General features: G+C 40.7%; 1 long non-coding RNA gene across 1 annotated transcript; it reads right to left on the reverse strand.

The window, feature by feature from the left end:
* Window positions 1-505: 505 nt before the first annotated feature.
* Window positions 506-1077, reverse strand: LOC121983128. Its single transcript, XR_006112393.1, has 4 exons — window positions 928-1077; window positions 796-850; window positions 616-714; window positions 506-540 (listed from the first exon to the last, which is right to left on the reverse strand). It is a non-coding gene; the product is annotated as an uncharacterized LOC121983128 (long non-coding RNA).
* Between the last annotated feature and the right edge of the window lie 13256 nt (window positions 1078-14333).

The following is a 14333-nucleotide window of genomic DNA, read 5'->3' on the forward strand; positions in this document are numbered from 1 at the left end:
CTAATCAAATCCCTTCATGAAATAGTCCAATCCAATTAGTTAACTGTTTTTGTTAACATACTTCAATTTAATCTAAGAGAGCATGGACCAACAATCCTATCAATCCATTAACTCTTGTCACCATAATTGATTATCCTAACCATACGAATCAATCCACTTACTTCTACTAATTAGCAACTAGCTAAGCATCCAACTAACCAGATAAAGAAGCCAAACAAATCTATTAACTTCTCAATTCTAATCACTTATTGCATACCTCTACATTCCCCTTACCTCTTCTTCTTCAGTAGCTACTGATGACATAAATCAGATGGAGCTAGCATCTAGCTATCGGTGACGTGGTGGCTGAAAGCCAACGAAGCCTCTGCCATTCAAACAAATTCCTACAATTCATTAGAAACCTAATCTAGCAATATAACAATGAAACTAATAGAATTACCCTACTGGACATTACTTACCTTAAGGTTTGGTAGCAAAATCCAAATCTCACAACCCAACAAGACCTCTGCCGGCAGCTACCAAGAAGCCCTACACCAATTCCTTCCAAAATCAAATCCAACACTTAGCTGTAGAGCCCTTACTTACTAAAACCCTACATAACAATACAACACTCACCTCAATCGATCTCAAATTCCCCAGCCGAGACTCCCACAGCTTCCAGCATTGGAAACAAGGCAGTGATCGGCACAAGCACTGTACCAACTAACACCTCCTCTGATCCAGAATAAGAAGCTTATCAAGATCGAAGTTAACTAAACAAGATCTTTGAAGCTTTACGATTTGAATGAAGCCTACCTTGATCGACTACCTCCGGATGGTGTTGTCCCAATCTGATCCAGCAAGTGTGGAGCTGCAGATCAAATTCCAATGAACAAATCACAGAGAAGAACAAGGAGAATAACCGGCTGGGAGCGATGCGATTCAAACCTCGCTGTGCCCTAGATCGGATCCCACCGATCGAGCGCAAAAATGGCCGAGAAGGCGATCACTCCACCGGGGAAGGCTTGGACAGCGTCAGCACCTTCAAGATTCGGGCAACAATCCTCAGGCGACGCGGTGAGGCTGAAATTGTCGGGGGAAACCGTCGGCGTCGGGTCGCCCGTGAGAGAGAGCAATCGGGAAAGAGGAAACCGAAATGTGAGGAAGAACCAGCCACTTGTTTACCCTTCAAAGCTCTGGTGGTTGCTTGCACCGGCGACACCGAGAGGCGGAGAGGAGAAATCGCCGGAGAGGGGGAGATTTCGGGTGAGATTTAAGGAGGAGATCGGGGAGATCGAGAGAGGGAAGAAGTGGGTTCGGGTGAAGAAAGGGGGAAACGACGATTTGGGGGAAAAAGGGAATAAAAGAAAATGAATTTATAATTGAAAACATTTTCTCACTTAAATGGGTATCCCAAACAGGCTTTATCCGCGCTCGCCGATCAATCCCCTCAAAACCCTCCGTACAAGCTCCGAAAAATTCCCAGAAAATTTATAAAAATTCTGAAAAAATCCAATAAGATTTTCCATCCAATAATATTTATTATTTATTTTTGCGGTATCTTACATTCTCCCCCACTAATAAAAATTTGGTCCCCAAATTTACTGATCAACTCAGGGATCATCCTCCAAGGGTAACATCCAAATCATATACTTATATACCACTCACTCCAAGTATAATAACCAAACAACATCCTCATCTACTACTCCACCCTAGTATCATAAACATATCTCCAAGCAAGATAATCCACCTCCAATTGAATAGCGATGACTCTGTGGCGATGAGCACACACTGCATCTGCTACTTCCACGCTGTTACCTAACCGACTGTGGATTAATCAACTACCTCCGAAATCCAAAATTCACTATCAATAGATCCTCCAACACCAATATAAATCGCTCAAACTATCCATCAGTCTGAGATGAAAATCTATACTAAAGTGAAACTCCTAATCCAAAGTCTGCTGTAACCAAAATCAAAACCATGACACGAAATCACTAATCTCCATCCAATACAACCCTCAGAGATATACCATAAGGATCCGGTAATCTCTCTACAATATGATCCTGTTACTCAATCCAAAGAATCTATCCTACAAATAGATAACTAGGGAGCAAAGTAGTCAACTAACTAATGATTGCCCAAATCGCATCACATCCCCTCTCTGGGTAATCACACAATAAGGTCCATCAAAACATGCTCCAAACTCCACTCCAAAATACGAGTCTACTGAAACAATCCTACTGATATTCGATGTTCAGCCTCCACTTGCTGACACCCTAGACATCAAGCTACAAAATCCGCGATGTCTTTCTTAATGTCATTCCCCCAATAGGAACGTTCTAAGTCTCTATACATCAGGCGTCAACCGAATGTATCACAAATCCAAATCAAGGTGTTTCCTGCAGTAACTCCTCCCGGATAAGAAGTGATTCGAAAACACACCCAATCTCCCATAGAGATAAAGAATCTAATTCTCGTTATACGAGAATTCTAACTACTGGCACGAGACTACTCTGCTCATGCTACATCGAAACTGCAATGACTCTAAGATACGATACATCTGTGTAGAGTACAAATCCATCTACACCAGAAAGTAATACTAAGATAGGTGCAGCTATCTAAACTGATCTCGTAAGCATCTATCCAGGAAAATTTTATACCCCTCCTAGATAGTCCAGTCAACAACATAAATACTGGAGGAAACCCTCAACTAATCTCCGATAATATCCATCCTGACCACGAAAGGAACAGCGAATCCCCGGTATAGACTACGCCTACTCCCAACTGATAACAGCCTCTATCTCCTATGGATCCACCGATATCCTCTACTACACACAACGTGTCTCAGAAACTCGTAAAAGACAATCACAATACGTACTACTAACTTCACATATAGACGTTCTCGTCGAAACATCCCTAGAACTATACGAAGCTAGTGTACGTGATCCACCTCGGATCGGGAATAGATCACAACATCACCAATAAAGACAATGAAAACTGATCCAAACACCCTAATGATACCAAGTACATCAAGTCCATAAAAACATCTAGGGTACTGTAAGCCTAAACGATAAAACCATAGACTCATAATATCCGTACAACAAACACTCTCAGCCCCAAGATCCCCAACAAATCTGTGATCCGATCACTAACTACAAATCATCAAATCCATAAATATCACAGACATACTACACTCCATGTCACTATCAACATAAAACACCAAATAATAGATCATCAAATCAAATATCCACTAATAGATCCTCAAAAGATAACATATCACCACACCTGACCCCAATAACCATCAATCAAAATCATCCTCAACATCAATCAATCATACCAGATAGTCTCCTAAACAAAGATAGAGAAAAAGGAAAGCATCCAACCCTCAACACCTACTGCCAACAAACTAAATGTATCCTAAAAAATTCTGTCAGATCTCATCATCTCATCCTTTCTGATAATCAAATATCCATAGTAAAGGAATGTCAATCCAAAATCAAAGGGTCACACAATCTCTTGACTAAGAGTCTACTCATCCAAAGCGCATCAACATCACCCTCATAATCATCCTATATATATCCCTCGACAAAAGCTGATGAAAGGATCGAATCCTCTATCCTAAAATATAGACTACAAGATCAGGTAGAATGATCAAATGGTCAAGATTTTGAGTTACTTGATAGAGACAATGTTAGATGAGTCGTCTCACCATTGTCTTGTACCCCTTATTACTGTGATTGCTCCATCTGAGGTTCAGTAACCTCCAGTATCGAGCAATGCACACGAGGTAAAGAGGTACTCTCTCTCCAAACACCTCAAGGAAATCACTAAGTGATGACCTGATCTCCAAAAACATTCTCTGCTTCTTCCTTCACGTGGTACCGGGTCACGTAAAGGTTAAGCAGCTAATTTCAACTCTCTCATGTCGGTACAAATCATATATCCAAATGTACTCTCCAACTCATACACCCTAGTAATGGTTGTATCTCAAAGTGTTAAGCAGGTAACTTTACACTTTTTCCCACCGTACGGTATTCTATCTGAATGTACCTTCTAAGTCATCCTACCAGGTACAGACAGTCCATGGTCAAAGTCCCCATGGAATCGGATACATCGATCCTCTATAGACTGACTAAGCTGATAATGGTATACGGCCAATTCAGTCATTTCTACACCGATACAAGTCAAAACACCTAACCAAGCATGAAACATCCCAAAGATAAGAATCTCTAAAAGTAGAGTAAGTCAGTCCCCTACTGGTCGGACCAACAAAATAAATCGATCATCTCCTAACTGATCCAATAAGAGTAAATCAATCATCCACTGATGAAACTAACTAAGGTAAATCAATACCCAACCACCAAAGTAAACCTGGGTAAATCAATCCTCTACAGACAAAACTAAAAGAATCCAAATAAGTACTCTACTGATCGAACTAACAGGAACACAGAACCAACTAAAATAAGTCAATCCTCAACTGTCCAAGTCAACAAGGATAATAAGTCAAACCATAACTACACAAGTCAACCAAGTAAATCAATCCTCAACAGGAGTAAACCTGTACTCTACTAACTGAGTCAATATGAGTATACCAACACCATCAACTACCCAGCTAATAGTAATAGAGACTGGTATGTGACTCTAACTCTCAGCCAACTCGTAGTAACAGACACTAAAACTACTGGTAGTAGGATATGGCAAATCCCTTGAGACTGTAATCCTTGATCTCCATTAGGTCAACCGTGATCAGTGATTGACCCAACACATACAATGCATGCTACAAACAAATAGGCATGTACTAACCAGAGGATACTAACACACATCATAACTATATGGGCAACAATACATACATCAACAGAAATGCATGATAACAATATGCAAACATACCTCCTATAGCCTGGAGATGTCCTGCTGCTGCCTGGTCCCAAAACCCGAAAAGTCACATCAAGAAAACCGAATCACGAAATCCAAAACACGAATAATAGGCATCGTACCTACTCTGATACCAAAAATTGGTATCAGATAAATCTCAAAAATCTAAAACGCATAGCAAGTATCGTAAACCTGCTCTGATACCATCTGTAACGCCCCGGCCCGGGCGGGCCCCACCCGGACCGAACCAGGAACGACACCAGAATTACCTATCGGTTTGATGACTAGCTCCACAGACCACCGGATGTCCTTTCAGCGTGCTTTGTCCTCACTCGCACGCACCCTGGAAAACTTCCCAGGAGGTCACCCATCCTCAGATTTCTCCAAGCCAAGCACGCTTAACTTTGGAGTTCTTAAGTTTGGGCTTCCGAAAAAGAAGGTGCACCTTGGTGATATGGATAGTACCATCTAACCTTTTAAGTCATACTTAACCAGAATCTCAGAACCGGGGTATTACAAATTGACAACTACCACTAGTACTTTTACGATCCAATTTGCATCCGACATAATCGGAATCGGTATAACCCACTAGGTCAAAAGTTTCGGTTCTAGGATACCAAAGACCAATATTTTGAGTTCCTTTAAGATATCGGAGAATTTGCTTAACGACACTCAAATGTGACTCCTTGGCACAAGATTGATACCTTGCACATATGCCTACGGCAAAAAGTATATTGGGTCTACTAGCCATGAGATAGAGAAGACTTCCTATAGCACTCCGATATACCTTGGAGTCAACTTCTTTCTCCTCAATGTCTTTATCCAATTTAGTACTAGTGGCCATGGGAGTAGATATTTCCTTTGCATTTTCCATTCCAAATTTCTTAAATAGCTCTTTGACATATTTAGATTGATGAATGTAAATGCCTTCTTTTGTTTGCTTAATTTGTAACCCTAGGAAAAATGTCAATTCGACAACCAAATTCATTTCAAATTCACTCTCCATGTGATTAATGAATTCATTTAAATAATCTTTATTTGTAGAACCACAAATAATGTCATCTACATATACTTGAGACACAAACATATCATTACCACTATTTTTTAAGAATAAAGTAGCATCAATTTTTCCTCTATGAAACCCTTTTGATACTAGAAATGTTGGCAATTGTTCATACCAAGCTCGGGGAGCTTGTTTTAGCCCATATAAGGCTTTTTTAAGTTTATATACATGATTTGGACACTCCAAAATTTCAAACCCCGCTCAACATATACCTCTTCTTTTATAACACCATTCAAAAATACTAATTTTACATCCATTTGGTACAATTTGAACCCCTTGTGGGCGACAAATGCCAACTGTTGGAACCCCAAGGTTGTTTTGGTGTGATCAACAAGTTAAGTTAGGTCCTGTATGTTTCTAACCTTGTGTCTAAGTGTGCAGGAGCTTAGGAACACAGGTAGTCGAGCGGAAGACGCAGCTAGCAAGAAGGACGACAGTTCGAGGGACGAGGTGCTGCGGAAGAGTACCCCGGTGGACGAGAAGGAAGCGTGCGGTGGTTCCGAGGGACGAAAGCCGGAGCGGAAGATTGCTCGAGGAGCAAGAGACGCAGCTAGCGAGAAGGTCGGCACGCTGTGCGACCGAGGGACGAAGACTGCGGATGAGTACGCTGGTGGACAAGAAGGAAACATGCAACGATTCTGAGGGACGAGAAGCCGGAGCGGAAGGCTGCTCGAGAAGACCGGAAGTTGGGTTCGGGTGAGCCCTTTTCCGGATGGCAGAGATCACCCAAGCGAGCGGATACGGAGGAGAAGAACCGGACTGAGGCGGGACTGAACCAGAGAAGAAGTCCCGGACGAAAAAGTCAACAAATGTTGACTTTGGGCTCCGGGGCGCCCGGAGCAGTTCGGGGCACTCGGAGCAGTCCGGGGCGCCCTGAGCAGTAAAATTGATCAGGTCGAGTTTTGACTCAATCTGAACGTTGGGGGATAAGTTTTATCCCCCCTAGGGCGCTCGGAACCCTTCCAGGCGCCCCGACCAAGGCTATAAATATAGCCTTGGTCCAGAAGCTTTTTAATGAACTCTGAATTGTAATTCCAAACACTTGTACGCTTCTATTCAAGCTTATCTTCTGTTTTATGCACTACATTGCTGTATGAGGCTTCTCCGGCTGAAGGAGTTTTTATTGAGCTTAATCTTCCTTGGATTAACAACCACATCGGTTGTAACCAAGTAAACCTTTTGTGCCTCGCTTTTTCTTTATGCTTTTAATTTATCAGCTTACTTTATATATGCAAGTGTTAGCTTAAAGAGTTCGAGGAGGATTTGTCTTTTTATGTTAGCAGGATATCCAACAACCCCCTCCTAGCTGGCCCAACGGTCCTACAAGTGGTACCAGAGCTGAGTACGCCTCAAAAGGACTAACCGCCATCTGAAGCAACAAAACAGTGGCCGAAGCTAGCGATTACCCACCAGCATTCGAGGGGGAGCTTGCTTCTTGGAAGCAACAAATGACGGTATTTCTCTAATAATGAAAACAGGTTATGAAGCACCAAAGACAACGAATGGAGAAGAATTCGATCTACGCCTATGGAACAAGAAGCAACGTGACGAGTCAATGGCAAACGGTCGGGCAGAGTTTCACATTTTAACCGCAATACCAAACGAAGACTTTGATAGAGTTGGCGAATACAACAGCGCAAAAGAACTTTGGGAAAAGTTCTTAAAACTCTACGAAGAACTGATTGAAGTCGTCCCCTCAATAGACATCGAGCCATCATTAGAAGAATCCGAGACGGAAGAAATTACCGAGACAATCCTAACAGCCGAAGTACATCACGAGATCGATGAAGAGGGAGAATTTTCGGAAGAAATTAATTCAACAGGGGGAGAACCAACGACCAACGAGGTAAGTAAGGTATGGTCTCTACCTTCTGAACAACCGGTTAATTCAATAGAAAAATTACTTGACGATTTTTGCAATTTAAAAATTGAATTATCGAAAAAGTTTTTTGAATTAGAAAATTAATTGTCAAATTTGTCTTGCAAATTAGAAATATTATCAAAAGAAATTTGAATATTTAAAAATATTTTGACAAAAGAATTATGCAAATTAGAAGAATTTTTCGAATTACAAATCACTCGCTCGAAAGAATTTTGCGATTTAGAAATTGAGTCACCGAAAAGGTGTTTCGGATTAAGAAATCTATTGTTAATAGATTCCTGTAAATTAGAATTTTTGTTGTTAAAAAATTCTTGCAAATTATAAAATATTCTTTTGAACGAATTTTGCACATTGCCGAAAAATTTTATCAAGTTAGAATCTATGCTATTTGAATATTTTTGTGAAGTTGAAATTCAAAAAATAATAGAAATTAACATGATACAAATTATTGCATGTTTAATATCTGTGGCTTTAAATTTGAAAAAGTGTAATTTGAGAAGTTATGAAAAATTGAAATGGAAATTTAAAACTTGCTGATATAAGTATCAGTATAAAATAAATAAATAAATGCATAGAAATTCTTTTTTAATGCTATCAATTTTCTTAAATTTTCTTGCATAAATTTTTGTGTTTAAAAAGATTTATTTTTGGTGAAAACTTAGAAATTTTTCAAAAGTCATTCTTTGACTTAGAATTTTTTTTTAACTTGGAAATATTTTTTCTCCGAAAAACATTGAAATAGATTTCTATAATTTTTTTGTGTTAAACCCTTAGATTGTTTTTCTTGAAACCCCATTTTTATTGTGATCAAAGGGGGAGAAGGGAAAGTATAAGTCTAGGGGAAGGTAGAAAATTGAAAATTAAAATTTAAAATTTTTGAAATTCAATTTTTTCTATCATGTTGCATGTTATTGCAATAAATTGTTTTTATTCTATGTCTATTTATAACCCTAGCTTAACTTGGGTTGATCACACCAAAAAGGGGGAGATTGTTGGGACCCCAAGGTTATTTTGGTGTGATCAACAAATTAAGTTAGGTCCTGTTTGTTTCTAACCTTGTGTCTAAGTGTGCAGGAGCTTAGGAACATAGGTAGTCGAGCGGAAGACGCAGCTAGCAAGAAGGACGGCAGTCCGAGGGACGAGGTGCTGCGGAAGAGTACCCCGGTGGACGAGAAGGAAGTGTGCGGTGGTTCTGAGGGACGAAAGCTGGAGCGGAAGATTGCTCGAGGAGCAAGAGACGCAGCTAGCGAGAAGGTCGGCACGCGGTGCGACCGAGGGACGAAGACTGCGGATGAGTACGCTAGTGGATGAGAAGGAAACACGCAACGATTCCGAGGGACGAGAAGCCAGAGCGGAAGGCTGCTCGAGAAGACCAGAAGTTGGGTTCGGGTAAGCCCTTTTCCGGATGGCAGAGATCACCCAAGCGAGCGGATCCGTAGGAGAAGAACCGGACCGAGGCGGGACTGAACCAGAGAAGAAGTCCCGGACGAAAAAGTCAACAACTGTTGACTTTGGGCTCCGGGGCGCCCGGAACCCTCCGGGGCGCTCTGAGTAGTAAAATTGACCAGATCGAGTTTAGACTCGATCTGAACGTTGGGGGATAAGTTTTATCCCCCCCAGGGCGCCCGGAACCCTTCCAGGCGCTCCGACCAAGGCTATAAATATAGCCTTGGTCCAGAAGCTTTTTAATGAACTCTGAATTGTAATTCCAAACACTTGTGCGCTTCTGTTCTAGCTTAGCTTCTGTTTTCTGCACTACATTGCTGTACGAGGCTTCTCCGCCAGAAGGAGTTTTTAGTGAGCTTAATCTTCCTTAGATTAACAACCACATCGGTTGTAACCAAGTAAACCTTTTGTGCCTCGCTTTTTCTTTATGCTTTTAATTTATCAGCTTACTTTATATATGCAAGTGTTAGCTTAAAGAGTTCGAGAAGGGTTTGTCTTTTTATGTTAACAGGATATCCAACAACCCCTTCCTAGCCGGCCCAACGGTCCTACACCAACATCATCCTAATTGACTCCAATCTTGCTACGGGTGCATAAGTTTCATCATAGTCTAACCCTTCTACTTGATTGAAACCCCTAACAACCAATCTAGTTTTGTTTCTCACAACTATCCCCTTATCATCAAGCTTGTTTCTAAAAACCCATTTTGTATCAATAATTGATTTGTTTGTAGGCCTAGGAACTAAATCCCAAACTTAACTTCTCTCAAATTGAGATAGTTCATCTTGCATTGCTAAAATCCAATCCGGATCAAACAAGGCATCATCAATGGTTTTTGGTTCTATTTGAGATATCAAGGCAACTTGGCTTCCTTCATTTCTAAAGTAAGATCGAGTTCTCACTCCTTGAGTGATGTCTCCTACTACTTGATCTAAGGGATGATTTACATGAATCCTAATAGGTCTTGATTCTTGATTTGTTATAATTTCGTGTTCAAGTGGCAAAGGTTCATTTATCTCACCATCACTCTCTTGGTTTTCTTCTTGATGATTTTCTTCATTCAGTGTTAGTTTCTCTAACTCAAATTGTAATTCTTCATCGTTTGCTCTTATAGAGTTCAAAGAAGGATTTTCTTCAAATACAACATTTAGTGATTCTTCAACTAATTTTGATCTCTTGTTGTAAATTCAATATGCTTTGCTATGACTTGAGTAACCTACAAGAATGCCCTCATCCGCCTTGGCGGAAAATTTTCCCAAATGATCTTTGGTGTTTAGTATATAGACCTTGCATCCAAAAACTCTAAGATGATTAATTGTAGGTGATTTACCAAACCACAACTCATGAGGTGTTTTTCCTAGAAACCTATGTATTAAAGTTCGATTTTGAACATAACAAGCCGTATTAATTGCTTCTGCTCATAGAAAACTATGAAGTGAATATTCATTTAACATGCTCCTAGCGGCCTCTTGTAGAACCCTATTTTTCCTCTCAACAACTCCATTTTGTTGAGGAGTCCTAAGGGTGGAAAATTCATGTTTATAACCTTTTTCCATACAAAAACTTGTAAATATATCATTTTCAAATTCTCCTCCATGATCACTTCTTATTTTGTTTATCTTATGATTCTTTTCATTTTCTACTCTATTACAAAAAGCAATCAAGGTATCTAGAGTTTGATCCTTATGTTTCAAGAAGAACACCCATGTATATCTAGTGTAATCATCCACAATCACAAAGCAATATCTACTACCATTCAAGGAAGTATACCTACTACTATCAAACAAATCCATGTGAATAAGCTCCAAAGCATTTGAGGTACTTGTAACATTTTTACCTTTATGAGTAGCTTTGGTTTGCTTACCCATTTGACATGCATCGCATATTTTATCCTTTTGAAACTTCAACTTTGGCAATCCTTGCACCAACTCCTTCTTTGAAAGTTTTTTGGTATTCCTCATGTTGGTGTGAGCAAGTCTCCGGTGCCAAAGCCAAATCTCCTCCTCTTTAGACATGAGACACTTAGCAAACACATTAGTAGCACCAAATAGTTCAACTTGATAAATATTCTCCCTTCTATGGCCTATGAGAATATTGGTGTTTAGTTCACTATACTTGATTAGGCATTGAGATGAGTTAAACTCAACTCTATAACCCGAATCACATAGTTGACTAACACTTAAAAGATTAAAGACCATGCCTTTCACTAATAATACATTTTTAATCACAATTTTTTCAGAAATTTTGATATCTCCTATTCCTATGACTTTTAATTCACCACTATTGTAACGACCCAACTCCTGGGTACTAGGCTGTGAGCCAGATCGCTACATTAACTACTGAAAATGCTGTGCGGAAAACTGAGCAAATTTGAAATTTGCTAAACTAATTACTGTAAAGTCTCAACTTGACATTCTAAGAGTACCTAAGTGTTGTACACATACTAGGAGAGACAATCTATGCCTCTTGAAGGTCCTGCTAGCTGTAATCAGACATTTCAACCGATCCGTAAGTCGATTGAGCCTTCGGAACGATTCACAGATCGTTCCAGCTGATACTGGCACGGTGGCACCTTCTGGATCGGTCGGCTGACCGATCCACAAGCTTACCTCGCTTTTGTACACAGCTGGATCGGTCTACCGACCGATCCAGGAGTACCCTGATCGGTCAGTAGACCGATCAGTATACTTTCTATGCTTCTGTTCGCCTCTGGATCGGTCAGCTGACCGATCCATAACCCTTGCCAACTCTCTGTTCGTGCCTGGGTCGGTCGGCTGACCGATCCAGGAACCTGCAAATCTCCTCCGAGGCTACTGTATCGAGCTGGATCGGTCGGCTGACCGATCCAGGAGGATACAGTAGCATACTGTATCTCTCTGGATCGGTCGGCTGACCGATCCAGTGGCACAGCTCAGACCCTGATCGGTCTGGGGACCGATCAGTAGCTGATTTCACTCGGGAGTTCTGATTTCAGCACTTTGGCGTGCCAAAACATCACACAATAGTTCTAAAACAATGGAAACACATATAAGCACATAAGTACCAATGTTCTAAACGTGATAAGCTAAACCAAACATAGTTACTAAGCTAGAACAATTAGTAACAAGACTAAATATGAAACTAGACATGTTAAGTGCTAAAACTGAATTAAAAGCGTGTAGATCCCAAGGATCTTTATTCCAGACCCCTTGCACACACACATCATTGTAGCATCGCCCTCCAGCCTCCGCTAGTCCACTTTTCTTTTACCGTATCTGCAGATAAGAAAAGTAGTACTGTAAGCTTAAAGCTTAGTAAGAAACCATCTACCTCACTAAATCATGCATACGATGCAATTATGATTTTAAATCATGTTGTTTGAAAAAAACATACTGAACATGCAAGCATGGCATGGCATATCAAACAAAGCATAAACTGGAACTGAAACATGGCATAACATATAAACTGAGCATGAAACTGAACTAGTCATGCATATGTCTAAATCTGTACATGAACTCAAATCATGTAAATTGAACCTGAAGACTGAAAGCTAAATTAGTGTTTTCATCACTGGTTTCAAGTTTGAAAACTATACATATAATAGATGAAAATACTAAACATCCTGTTTGGGCAACTGTACTTACTGTGTGCGCATCCCTACGAGACCCGGGATTGCAAGTTCAATCCAGTAGGTTACTAGGTTATCGAACCTAGGGACGACTGTGGGAGTCCAGCCCATGGATATCTGATCCAAGCACGATGCCAACTGAATAAAAGTAAAATACTGAATACTGTTTAATTTTACTTGCTTTTTCTAGGTTATCGAACCTAGAGCTAGGTTATCTGAACCTAGAGGCTATTGGGAGCCCACCCAATGGATATCTGATCCATATAGCTGTAATAACTAATAATAAACTGAATAAAATGTTTCTATTACATTTTATATGCTGTTAGGACGTCTATTGGTACATCCTTCTGAACTGGGCATTCTACCGAATGCTTGGCGTGCACTAAAAGCATGCCCTAAAACTGAAAACTATAAAATTACTGAACTAACGCCAAAACTAACAAGCGAGAGCAATTATACTGCAGGTGAGGGGTTTCTTACCTCAATCGTAAGGTTTTCTTACGATTCTATTCGCTAGGGGTTTCCGGAAAACTGTCCGCTCGACGAACCGCTTACGTCTTCGCGTTCCTCTCGCGGAGAAGAGCCCCTTTCGTGTTGGAGTCGTCGCCGGAAGATGATCCTATGGACCCTTGCCTTGGTGTGCCGTGCGTGAGGAAGAGGAGAAGAAGGGAGAGGCGGCGGTGAGGTTTTGGAAGAGAAAGTGTCGTGAGGTGAAGAGGTGCCGAACCAAAATAAACCAAACCCCACTTAAGTTTATTATTTATATTAAGTGGTTTAATGAACCCAACTCTAATATAAATATATTTGGTTCTCCTTCCTTTCAGCACGGCCCTGCTGGGTTCAACTGGTTACTAACATTATCCCTTACACCATAGGTCTCGGGTTCGATTCCGCCTAAGCTATTTTGCGACCTATTTGTTTTTGCTACTCCGCTACTCGGAAAATTCCGGAAAATATCTAATAATTCCAGAAAAATCATAGAATAATTCTAAAATAAATTTGGGAATTTTTCGGCTTTACAATCCCATACCTTATAAAAGTTCGTCCCCGAACTTAAAACAATTCTGGGTTCTCATGATGGCCTCTGTCTCCCAAGTCGCCTCTGCTGTGTGATTTTGCCAGGTGACTTTAACTAATGGTACTTCCTTGTTCCGTAATTTCTTTTCTGCTCGGTCTATTATCCGAATAGGCCAACTGTCATAGCTGATGTACCGACTGGGGCTCAATCACTGGGTGATATGCTTCTTAGCATGGAAACATGAAATACGTTGTGGACACTGACATCTCCCGAGGTAGCTCTAGCTCATATGCTACCTTGCCCACTCTCTTCGTGATAAGGTATGGTCCCACATATCGGGAGCTAGCTTGCCCTTCTTCCCAAACGCATGACTCCTTCATGGGAGCTACTCGAGGAAAACTGTATCCCCAACTGAAAACTCTAGGGGTCTGCGTCGTGTATCGGCATAACTCTTCTGACGGCT

This window comes from Zingiber officinale, chromosome 5A (genome assembly GCF_018446385.1).
Source record: "Zingiber officinale cultivar Zhangliang chromosome 5A, Zo_v1.1, whole genome shotgun sequence".
In the NCBI taxonomy this organism is placed as follows: Eukaryota; Viridiplantae; Streptophyta; class Magnoliopsida; order Zingiberales; family Zingiberaceae; genus Zingiber; species Zingiber officinale.